General features: G+C 42.2%; 1 pseudogene; it reads right to left on the minus strand.

Moving 5' to 3' along the window:
• Positions 1-7,823: 7,823 nt before the first annotated feature.
• On the minus strand, positions 7,824-10,787 carry LOC141628044 (dnaJ protein homolog ANJ1-like; annotated as a pseudogene).
• Positions 10,788-12,031: the final 1,244 nt, after the last annotated feature.

The raw sequence follows: 12,031 nt of genomic DNA on the forward strand, positions 1-12,031 counted from the left end.
AGGAGGGGATGTGCACATTAATGAACAGGGTTATCGCTCGTTGATGAGCGGGGCTTAAGTGGGAAAGGCTGCGGTCCCTCACTAGCAGGGCTACACACTTTAGTGTGTAGTCGGTTATGAGATGTGATTGGGAGTTGGAGGTGGATTGTGGAACAGTTGTTTATCTTTATCGTACTTTGTCTTATTTTAATTATGCAGTGAACTGACCCCGTTGTTGTTTTGTAAAATCAATGGTGATCTATTTGGGGGTGGTGAGCAGATTGTGACAGGTGACGATGGTCTTTAGCTATGGGGACGAGATGGGGAGTCATCACTTCGAGTCTAGCTTCCGCTGTCATGAGATTGATTGTTTTGAGTATTAGTGAACACTTGTTTTGTTTTGGTTTTGGAACTCGTAAACTTAAACTTATATACTTTAATAAATTTTGTGGAATGGTTTCTTTTGATATACTATCCTCGTGCAACCGAGATGGTAACAGTCTCTCATGCTAGGGTGGTCCTTGGTAAGGCACCTTGGTATGTGGGGGTGTTACAAAGTGGTATCAGAGCGACGATTATGGAACTTAAAACCAATGAACCTAATGAACATAGGGAGTCTAAATAAAATGAACCCGGGGAGAGTTGTTTGGAGCTACCGCAAAGACTTGGGAGACGTCCCGAAGTCGCATTAAGGCCCTTATAATCTCGAGCCGGTCAACATGGGGGTGTTATGGGGACTGCTGTGTGTTTAAAGTTATGTGTGTTGTACTTGTAGATGTGAATCTTGCGAATTTGTTGGATGAAATGGAACGTGAACTGCGTAATTTGAACATGGTGGTATATGAGAAAGTGAATTGCGTAGTTGAACTTGATAGACTTTGAGCATGATATGTGTTTATTACTTGGCTTTCGAAAGGGTAGTGAAGTATTGCATATATATAGAATTGCATGTTGAAGTATGTTATCCTAATTTTATAGCTCGTTTTTGGCATGACTCGGCCTAGCAGGGCGGGTACTCGACCGAGTAGGGGATACTCGGCCGAGTAACCTAGCACTTGACCGAGTGTTGGTTGTATGTACGTAGCAGTAGCTACTGGTTGTGATCACTCGGCCGAGTAATAAGCATACTCGAGCGAGTGAGGCATACTCGACCGAGTAACATACATACTCGACCGAGTAGGTTCTCTGTGTTTTTGACGTTGGCTACTGGAGTGGAATACTCGGCCGGGTAGTAGTATTACTCGACCGAGTAGTCCATACTCGACCGATTATTTCACCATACTTGGCCGAGTACTTCTTTGGCGAAGGGTCTTGTTTATTTTGAGCCGTAGGATATGTGCTTACGTTTCCTTGCTTCTAGCAGCTCAAAATGCCGCCAAAAAAGTCAGCAGCATACATCAATGCCACTGAGATGACTGTGGATGAGGTCGCCCGTATGATTGAGCAGCAGGATACGCTCCTAGAGGCTCTTAAGAACGTGGGAAAGGGAGGTGAGAAACCGGACGCAACCCATCTAAGCACCATAATTACTCTCTTCAACGCTTCGACTTAGGAGGGCCTTGGAGAGCCTAAGCTGCTCGATAACTGGTACTGCGAGATGGAGAGTCTTCTTGAGGTTGTGAAGCAACCGGCAGAGTTGGCGGTTGAACAGGTGGCGTACTACCTAAGAGGTGAGGCTAGGGTTTGGTGGCAGAACGTGAAAGAGGATGCCATAGCATACTACACGGACGAGGGATATGATGCTATATCGTGGGCAGGTCTTAAGAGCGCTATGAGGGAGCATTTTGTGCCGGAGCACATCCGTGACAAGCTAAGGGTTGAGTTTGATTCTTTCACCATGGCTGATGATATGACTGTCACAGATTACTATCACTGGTTCCTAGAGTTGTCACGTTACGCAGAGGATATGCAGCTGGTTCAGCGAGGTTTAGCTCTTCATTTCGAAAAGGGGTTGGCACTGAAGATCATGGATCGACTACCGGCTGGGGTACTTAGCGATATAAAACAGGTATATGTACGAGCTGGGCATGCTGAGAGGTTGGTAGACTTGGCCAAGGAGGCTAAGGAAAGAAACACTGAAAAGAGGAAGGCAGAGAGTGAGAGTAGCATCCAGTCGGGCCACAAGAAGAGCAATCATGGTCAGTCTAGGTCTTTTTCTGGAGGGTCTGGATATCCAGGGGTATCTCGAGTGTGGGAAGAGGTGGTGGTTGGAGTACTAGTGATAACTACAACCTTACCTGCTTCAACTGTGGTGGAATGGGTCACAAGAGGCACGATTGTAGCAGTGCCAGGGTTGGAGGAGGCTTTTCGGGAGCTTACCGGGGGAACTTCTCTCAGGCTCCGAGCCAGAGTTTTGCTAGAAACAGGCCATCTGGATCATGGGACAATCGTGGAGGGCAGAACAACAACAATAGCGGTTTCAACCGCAACAGTGGAGGATCCTATCAGCGCCTGAACAACAGTGTGACTCAGAACTCGGCAGCTAAGCCGACTACTTCGAACACCTCGGTCCAGGGTGGAGGTTAGAAAAGCAGCGGGAAGCTCTTTATGATGGGCAAACAGGAGGTAGAAAACGATGGTCATATGGTTACCGGTACCTTTCGTGTTCATAATACACCGTCTTTCATTTTGTTTAACTCAGGGGCAACCCACTCTTTTGTGTCTAGGGGTTATGCTCTAGCTATGGGTTTGGGAGAGTATGAACTTATAAAAGATAATGTCTTTATACCTTCTGGGGGGTCGGTGTCTTGTTCTAAGTTGTATAGGGTTGTGTCCATGTTGGTAGGGAAGTTAGACTTACCGATCAACTTGTTAGAGTTTCCTATGGATGGATTTGTGGTCATCGTCGGGATGGGCTGATTGGGTAAGTATGATGCTAAGATAGATTGCAGATAAAAGAAAGTGTCCTTAAAGGGTCCCAAGGGTGTGAGGGTATCATATAAGGGGTTTGTTGTGAGACCAAAGTGTAAGTTTATAACTGTGATGACTTTAAAGTCATGACTAAGGAAGAAGTTTTCCTTGATTCTTTGCCAAGTCAGAGATACAAGTGTGGAGAAGCTGACGGCGTCCGATATACATGTGGTTGGGGAGTTTAGTGATGTCTTTCCAGATGAGATACCAGGGTTACCACCTAAGAGGGATATCGACTTCAATGTTGAGCTCAAACCGGGGACGGGTCCTATATCTAAAGCACCGTACCGTATGACACCTAAAGAGTTGGAAGAATTGAAGAAGCAGCTGAATGATCTGTTAGACAAAGGGTATATCTGGCCTAGTGTCTCACCATGGAGTGCACCAGTGTTGTTTGTGAAAAATAAAGTTGGGAGCATGAAGCTATGCATTGACTATAGGGAGCTGAATCATGTCATGGTAAAGAACAGGTATCCTTTGCCAAGGATTGATGATCATTTTGACCAGCTGAGTGGCGCGGGAGTGTTTTCAAAGTTCGACTTAAGGTCGGTTTACCATCAGTTGAGGATAGCAGATGAGGATCTTCCTAAGACAACTTTTCGGTCACGTTATGGTCACTATGAGTACTAGTGATGCCTTTTGGGTTGACAAATACACCAGCAGTTTTCATGGATCTTATGAACCGGATTTTCAGCCCGTTCTTGGATAGGTTTGTGGTCGTCTTCATTGATGACATCTTGGTCTACTTTAAGACTAAGAAGGAGCATATGAGGTTAGTTTTGCAGACCTTGCGAGATAATCAATTATATGCCAAGTTGTCCAAGTGCAAGTTTTGGCTAGAGAAGGTGGCTTTTCTGGGTCATGTGGTATCTAAAGAGGGTGTGTCAGTGGATTCTAACAAGATTGAGGCAGTGACTAAGTTCGAATGACCGAAGAATGTTGCTGAGATTCAGAGTTTCTTGGGTTTAGCTGGCTACTACAGGAGGTTCGTGAAAGACTTTTCTACGATCGCGAGGCCTATAACATCTTTGATGAGAAAAGAGACCATATTTCGTTGGGATAAGAGTTGTGAGATGGCGTTCCAAACCTTAAAGGAGTGTTTAACCACAACTCCTATCCTAGCTTTACCTGAGGGAAGTGAGAACTTTGAAGTATACCTATGCTTCAAAGAATGCTTTGGGTTGTGTTTTGATGCAGAATGGGAAGGTTATAGCTTATGCGTCGCGGCAGGTGAAGCCGTACGAGGAAAACTATCCTACTCATCATTTGGAGCTCGGTGCAGTTGTTTTTGCTCTTAATATTTGGTGGCACTATCTTTATGGGGCAACCTTTAAGGTGTTTTCAGATCATAAGAGTCTAAAGTATATCTACACTTAGAAAGAGCTTAACATGCGACAGAGGCGATGGATGGAGTTGATTGAGGACTATGACATGGAGATCATCTATCACGAGGGTAAGGTCAATGTTGTGGCAGATGCTTTGAGTAGGAAGAGTGTTCATTCGTTGTGTATAACTATGTCTTTGCTGAAGCTGAGGGATGAGATGTCCAAGATGGGGATTCATATGATTCAGAAAAGAGATGCCATCGGGAACTTGACGATCGATCCGGACTTGTATGATGATATAAAGAGGAAACAAGAATTTGATCCGAAGATTCAAGAATGGAAGTCAAGGGTAGAGAGTGGCACGGTTTCGAGGTTTTCTATCCACACAGATGGGAGATGGTGTGTTCCTAGTGATGCAGATTTGAGGAAGGTGATCATGACGGAGGCTCATTGCACTCCTTATTCATTTCACCCAGAGGGTGACAAGCTTTACAAGGACTTAAAGAAAACGTTTTGGTGGCCTAATATGAAGAAGGATGTGGCCGAGTTCGTGGCTAAGTGCCTAACCTGCCAGAGAGTAAAGGGTGAGCAACAAAGACCGCAAGGTAAGATTCAGTCACTTGAGGTACCAGAGTGGAAGTGGAAGTCGATCTCTATGGACTTCATCGTGGGGTTATGAAGGACTCACCAAGGTAATAATATGATTTGGGTGATCGTCGATCGTTTAACAAAGTCAGCTCAATTCATTCCGATGAAGGATACTTGGACCAAGATACAACTAGCTTTGGGTTATAGGAAGCATGTGGTTCAGTTACATCGAGTTCCAAAGAATATAGTGTCGGACCGAGATGTGAGGTTTATATTACGGTTTTGGTAAGAGTTGCAGGATTTAATGGAAACGACCTTAGAGATGAGTACAGCTTTTCATCCGGCGACAGATGGTCAGACTGAGAGGACTATCAAGACTTTGGAGGATATGTTAAGGGCTTGTGTCATGGAGTTCGGTGGGAGTTGGGAAGATAGGCTGGACTTGATTGAGTTTTCTTACAACAACAGCTATCACACCAGTATTGGAATGGCACCGTTTGAGGCTTTGTATGGCAGGAAGTGCAAGAGTCCAGTTTGTTTGGACGACAGTGTAGAGACAGTGGTTTTAGGACCACAGATGGTGCAGGATATGATTGAGCAAGTTCGTCTGATTCGTCAAAAGATGAAAGCAGCTCAAGATCGCCAAAAGAGTTATGCAGATTTGTATCGCAGGGACATCGAGTTCGCAATGGGTGACAAGGTCCTTTTGAAAGTGTCACCTATACGAGGGGTGATGAGGTTTGGCAAGAAAGAGAAATGGAGTCAGATGTTTATCGGCCCGTATGTGATCTTAGATCGTGTAGGTGAGGTAACCTACCGGCTAGCTTTACCACCATCATTGGATCGAGTCCATTCATTGCACTCCTTATTCAGTTCACCCAGGGGTTGACAAGCTTTACAAGGACTTAAACAAAACATTTGATGGCCTAACATGAAGAAGGATGTGGCCGAGTTCGTGGCAAAGTGCCTGACCGGCCAGATAGTAAAGGGTGAGCAACGAAGACCGCATGGTAAAATTCAATCACTTGAGGTACTAGAGTGGAAGTGGGAGTCGATCTCTATGGACTTCATTGTGGGGTTACCAAGGACTCAGCAAGGTAACAATATGATTTGGGTGATCGTCGATCATTTGATAAAGTCAGCTCACTTCATTCCGATGAAGGATACTTGGACCAAGATACACCAGCATTGGAATGGCACCGTTTAAGGCTTAGTATGGCCGGACGTGCAGGAGTCCAGTTTGTTGGGACGACAGTGCAGAGACAGTGGTTTTAGGACCACAGATGGTGCAGGATATGATTGAGCAAGTTCGTCTGATTCGTCAAAAGATGAAAGCAGCTCAAGATCGCCAAAATAGTTTTGCAGATTAGCACCGCAGGGACATCGAGTTCGCAGTGGGTGACAAGGTCCTTTTGAAAGTGTCACCTATGCGAGGGGTGATGAGGTTTGGCAGGAAAGGGAAGTTGAGTCAGAAGTTTATCGGCCCATATGAGATCTTAGATCGTGTAGGTGAGGTAGCCTACCGGCTAGCTTTACCACCATAGTTGGATCGAGTCCACAATGTGTTTCATGTTTCGCAACTCCGGAGGTATGTGAGTGTCCCATCACATCTGCTTGAGGTTGAGAACATAGAGCTTGATGAGTCTCTAACTTATACGGAGGTTCCTAAGGAGATCTTAGACTGGAAAGTGCGCAAGACAAGGAACGATGAGACCGTCTTACTAAAGGTACTTTGGTCTAATCACAATGTGGAAGAGGCCACATAGGAACCAGAGGAGTCGATGAGAGAGCGTTTTCCTCACCTTTTTGATCAGGTATGTTTGGCTACGGGGACGTAACCGTTGTCTTTTATGGGGGGTAGGAGATAATCACATGCTTATTTTTAGGTTAGTTTAAGTTAGCTTAGCTATGTTTTGTCATCTTTTCAGTTTGAGTTGGGTGTTTTGTCTTTTGTAGTGGGAGTTGTTTGGTACTTGGAGTAGTTGTTGCGTTGTTGTTGAGGAGTTGTGTTGTAGTTGTTGGTTTTGTTTTGAGTATAGTGTGAACTTCGGGGACGAAGTTTTTTTTAAGGAGGGAAGACTGTAATACTACAGTTTTCTAAGTCTGTTATTTGGCCGAATATGGCTTACTCGGCCGAGTAATGCGTCGTGTATTTCTGGTCAGGCTACTGTCAAGGAATTCTCGACCGAGTATGGGAATACTCGACCGAGTAGGGGATACTCGGCCGAGTATCCGGTCTGACAGTGATTATTTTCGCGGTTTGATTTAGAGAGGATTAGAGTTATAAAAACGGGATTTACAGTTTCATAATCACTTTTTACCAAAACCTAAACCCTCAACGTAACTCTAATCATCTCTAATCTCTCTCAAGTTCGTGGGTTGCTCGTGAGTCTTGTTCATTCTTCTCTTGCGTCGATTGTGCCGGTAAGCCAATTTTATAATACATTTATTAAACTCTAATTAATACTTTGCTGAGATTTATGTATGTAGCATTTATTATGTTTATATTTAATGTTCAACTGTAATTAATACTTTGTATTTAATGCTGGGTTGACACATGACGCATCCACAGCGCTTCAACCCGGCTATATATATATATATATATATATATATATATATATATATATATATATATATATATATATATATATATATAAAAAAGATTGTAGGCGATTTGGCTCTAAATCTTATTCGTATGTTTGTGCCCGTGATTTCTGATAAAGATGGTTTGAATCCTGTTACCATGCAGTTCAAAGAAGTGGCTCATGCTTATGAGCTTCTAAGTGACCCAGAGAAGCGTGAGATATATGATCAATATGGTGAAGATGCACTTAAGGAAGGACCAGAAACCGACTCAAAAATTCAAATCCCGATCCCAACAACGAGTCAAACCGAGTTAAACACAAAAAACACTCCAGGTACTTTAAAAACTTTTGAAATGTTTTGTTTTCGAAATCGTTTTGAGTTTTCCGACGTATAGTTATACAAAACTGTCGATTAAACGTTGCGATTGAGGGGGCACTAACCAGGTTTAACGACTTCTCCGGGATTGAGGGGGCACAAACCAGGTTTAACGACTTCTCCGGGATTTGATTTAACAAGCAGCTGCCTGCCATCAAGATGGGTCAGAATAAATCTGAAGCCACAAAGAGCCTCCGTGAGACTTAACATATGTTCGTAAAACAAGTCTACACCCAATCTCGTGAACTTGGAATGGTCTTTCAGCAGAATGACAAATACAATATCTCCAGTGATCATATCAGGCTGCAGAGAACAATATCAACAGAAGATACAAACGGTCAATTAGCTGATCCTAACCTCAACCATCTGGTTTTTCACAGAAAAAATGCTCGCAGAAAAAGTCAATTGGGTCACATTGCAAGTTGCAACCTAATCATCAAAATGGCGTCACCTAAAATGCTACATTTTATAAGTTTAGAGCAGTGAAGTTGAGAACATACTTCTTCGTCGGCCTCTCCAGCAAAAGTGATTTTCTGTTTATGTTGCATATCCTTTTCTATGACAACCTCTAGAACCTTCTTTTCCTGCACCACTTTCTTGCCCTTGCATTGAGGGCACCGTGATATGCCATATTTAGTACGGGTTTAAGAGTTGTGAGTTATGTGAATAATCATGGTATAAATTGGTTGTTAGAGGAATAATTGTATTAATACTCATATTAAGTTGTTGGTACTATATTGGGATAATTAGAAGAGATTATGGATCAATGAAATTTTGGGTATTATTTGGATTGGAGTATGTTGTATGGATTGATCGTTTTACAATCGGGCTAAAGAAATCAAGAAGACAAGTCGAGACAGAGCATATGGTCTTGTCCCTTATGGCCCATCAGGTGAATGAATCAAGCAAGGAGAAGAGCCCATTGTCAAGCAAAGAAAGACGGAAGAAAAGCAAAGCAAGCACGCCTTTTTACAGGATTTCGCGCGGGTCGCGGGTGTTGGCGCGGGTCGCCCGTGTCGCGGCTCTACTCGTGTTTTATTTCCTTTGTTTCCAACTTTAATCTACGGATATTATTATTATTTTTATTTTAGGAATAATTATTATTAGGTTAAGTATTTGGTTAGACTCTATCATTCATTTGTCACGTATTATTTTGGAGACAAGAACCCTAAATATTTTGCTAGCAAGAAAGACATGAGCAACTAATCCTTTCATCTCGAATTAAGATTTGAAGCATCTGATTTATTCAAATTGTGAGACTATTATTCATCTTCCTCCTTTTATCTTGAGTATTGTTAATTCTCTGTTCTAATTTTATGATTGTTGAATGTTTAGATTAAAGTAGCTAATTAATCTTCACAATTATCAAGCTATTGTTATTCTAGTGAATGAATCCGTAATTGTTCAACCTCGCTAGATAAAGTAACAATCTTTACCCTTTGTATTGGATGCGTTTCATCATATCTAGGTTAAAGAGAGAATTAACTTGTGATTCGAACAAATAATCACGTGTTTTATTGGTCATCACCGCTATCGTTCCTTATTCGTTCATGCTGTTATTGAATTAAACTTAATCGCGTGTATTAGGTTGTTTGATAATTAGGTTATTTGATTATCGCGTTTCGAGTTAAATAATATTACAAAGGAATTGGGAAATTGTTCCCACGATAGTCTTCTCAAGAGTCAATTGGAAGTTGTTAATCTATGATCAATTTGATAATCAGTTTGTGGAAATTCTTACACCGAGACCGTTTAAACCATCTGATTTCATATTTATTATTCTTCATACAATTGCTTATTTAATCTCTAGTTTAGTTACTCGATCATTTGAATCCCCCCATATTGGTTACTTACTTTCTATAATAAAATTCACATAAATTACATCGCATTCTCTGTGGATCGATCCTTATTACCATATACTATCGTTTAATTAGAGGTTTTATGGGTTATAAATACTATCTTTGGGAGCATACGACTTCGGCTCACCACTCCGGTCTTTATCATTGATTGTCTCTCCGGTTCCCCTACAATCATTACAAGCATGCTGCACCTGTTGCACCATTCCGGGTCCAAGCTCTCTGCATGATACCTTCGTGCCAGTTCCTCTACATCCAGTACACTTCATTGAAGCTCCAGATTTCGATCCTTTCCTGCCATAAATAGAATGCATCAAACAACAACAAATAAAGCCAGGTCAATGACGTGAAAACACGATAGCAGTCAATGTACAAATAAAGCCAAGGAATAAAAATATAGAAAACAATTTTTTTTTGATTTTTTTTTTTTTTTTTAGTATTATTAGTGGAAACCGGAGACACAACACTCAGCGAAATTAGAGGAAAGTTCTTACCCTCGGAAATTTGAGCAAAGCACATTGCGGGACAGAGAGTTTTTTTGTTGTGCCATTGTACACGTCCTCAAGTGACACCTTGAGAGGATGGATCACATCTTCACCCCTTCTCTGCCCTCTTCCTCTGCTTCGACCACCTCCTGATAAATATAAGTTGAGGAGCTAACATCAGCATTGGCCAGATCAAATGTAGCTAGCATAAGAACCTCTTAATTACATTTAGTGTTAACACATAGTCTTATACAAAAACCGACAATGTAATCCTTATCTATAATCCATAGATTGTGCTTCTCTATTTATGGGGAAATTATGACCTCACTTTAACATTTAACAATGCCTGTTTGTGCGGTGAAATAGTACATTGGATGTACCAGGATTTTGTTGGCAGCACTATACAACAACAAAATTACTTAGTGCCTTAAAGGGCTCCCGCAGATACCGGGGTGACAGAGGTTGGTTGTACTTAGCTTACCCCTATGAATAAGAGACTGTTTCCAAATTACCCAAAATGAAAATTGCAGTGATAATTACACTATAGTGCGAAGAAATAAGCCTGACTCCCAATACGCCAAATCTAAAAGAAAATTGCAAAGGCCACTACCACCAAATTGATGTCCTCCAAACATATGACTAAAGATGTCAAAAGGATCATGCATTCCACCGCCTCCACCCATCGACGGAAGTGTAGCATCTTGTTAGGTCGGAAAACTAGGTTGAAAACCGTTTTTGCAATGTAAAGAGTGTTTTGTTAAGTTTAGTGATGGTGTAGTTGGTCGAGATGGTCGGTCAAGTGATTTAATGCACGATGACGGTACCAAACAATGTGTATGGCTTGTATTTTCGATCGGTAGGTCGAAAATACGTGTCGGTTTGTGACTTAAGAAGTCGAGTCGAGAATTTTAAGGGAGAGGTGAGGGGGCGGACACTCGCGTACCTTCAAATGGTGGCATTTGAGGGGTATTTATAGAGAAATGGGTGGTTGTGTGCGTTTTGAGCGACGTGGCCGCATGGGCTGCTCGAAGAGGTGCGAGGCATTTCGCGAGTCTTCGAGCTGTCTTGTCACTATCACACAATTGAAATCATTATTTGTTATATCCTAGGTTTTGGATGGCATGATTTGTATGATTATTGTTAGGTGGAGATTTCGTAGAGGAGCCGTTTTAGCTTGCTTGATTGACTCGTGTCAGATTGTGCTAAGGTAGGGTTTCCCTACTCAGTTTATTGTTTAATTGATTTAATATGTGTGTTGTAATTAATTGATGCGATTGATATTGTGATTGATTGTTGTTGGTGGATTGGAGTAAGGGTGTTGGCGTTGAGATGGTTGATGATGTTTGCGAGGTGCGTCCTCGGCTGAGTGGAGTCACTTGCGGGAGTGGCTTCACGCCCTTGATTCGCCCTCTGTGGAACCCGCCACATGAGAGGATTTGCAGATTAATGAATAGGGTTATCGCTCGTTGATGAACGGGGCTTAGGTGGGCAAGGCTGCGGTCCTCCACTGGCAGGGCTACACACTTTAGTGTGTAGTTAGTTATGAGATGTGATTGGGAGTTGGAGGTGGATTGTGGAACAGTTGTTTATCTTTATCGTACTTTGTCTTATTTTAATTATGCAGTGAACTGACCCCGTTGTTGTTTTGTAAAATATGTGGTGATCCATTCGGGGGTGGTGAGCAGATTGTGACAGGTGATGATGGTCTTTAGCTATGGGGACGAGATGGGGAGTCATCACTTCGAGTTTAGCTTCCGCTGTCACGAGATTAGCTATTTTAGATTCAGTTGTTTTGAGTATTAGTGAACACTTGTTTTGTTTTGGTTTTGGAACTTGTAAACTTAAACTTATATACTTTAATAAATGTTGTGGAATGGTTTCTTTTGATATACTATCCTCGGGCAACCGAGATGGTAACAGTCTCTCA

The sequence above is a fragment of the Silene latifolia genome, chromosome Y, assembly GCF_048544455.1.
Source record: "Silene latifolia isolate original U9 population chromosome Y, ASM4854445v1, whole genome shotgun sequence".
NCBI classification, from domain to species: domain Eukaryota; kingdom Viridiplantae; phylum Streptophyta; class Magnoliopsida; order Caryophyllales; family Caryophyllaceae; genus Silene; species Silene latifolia.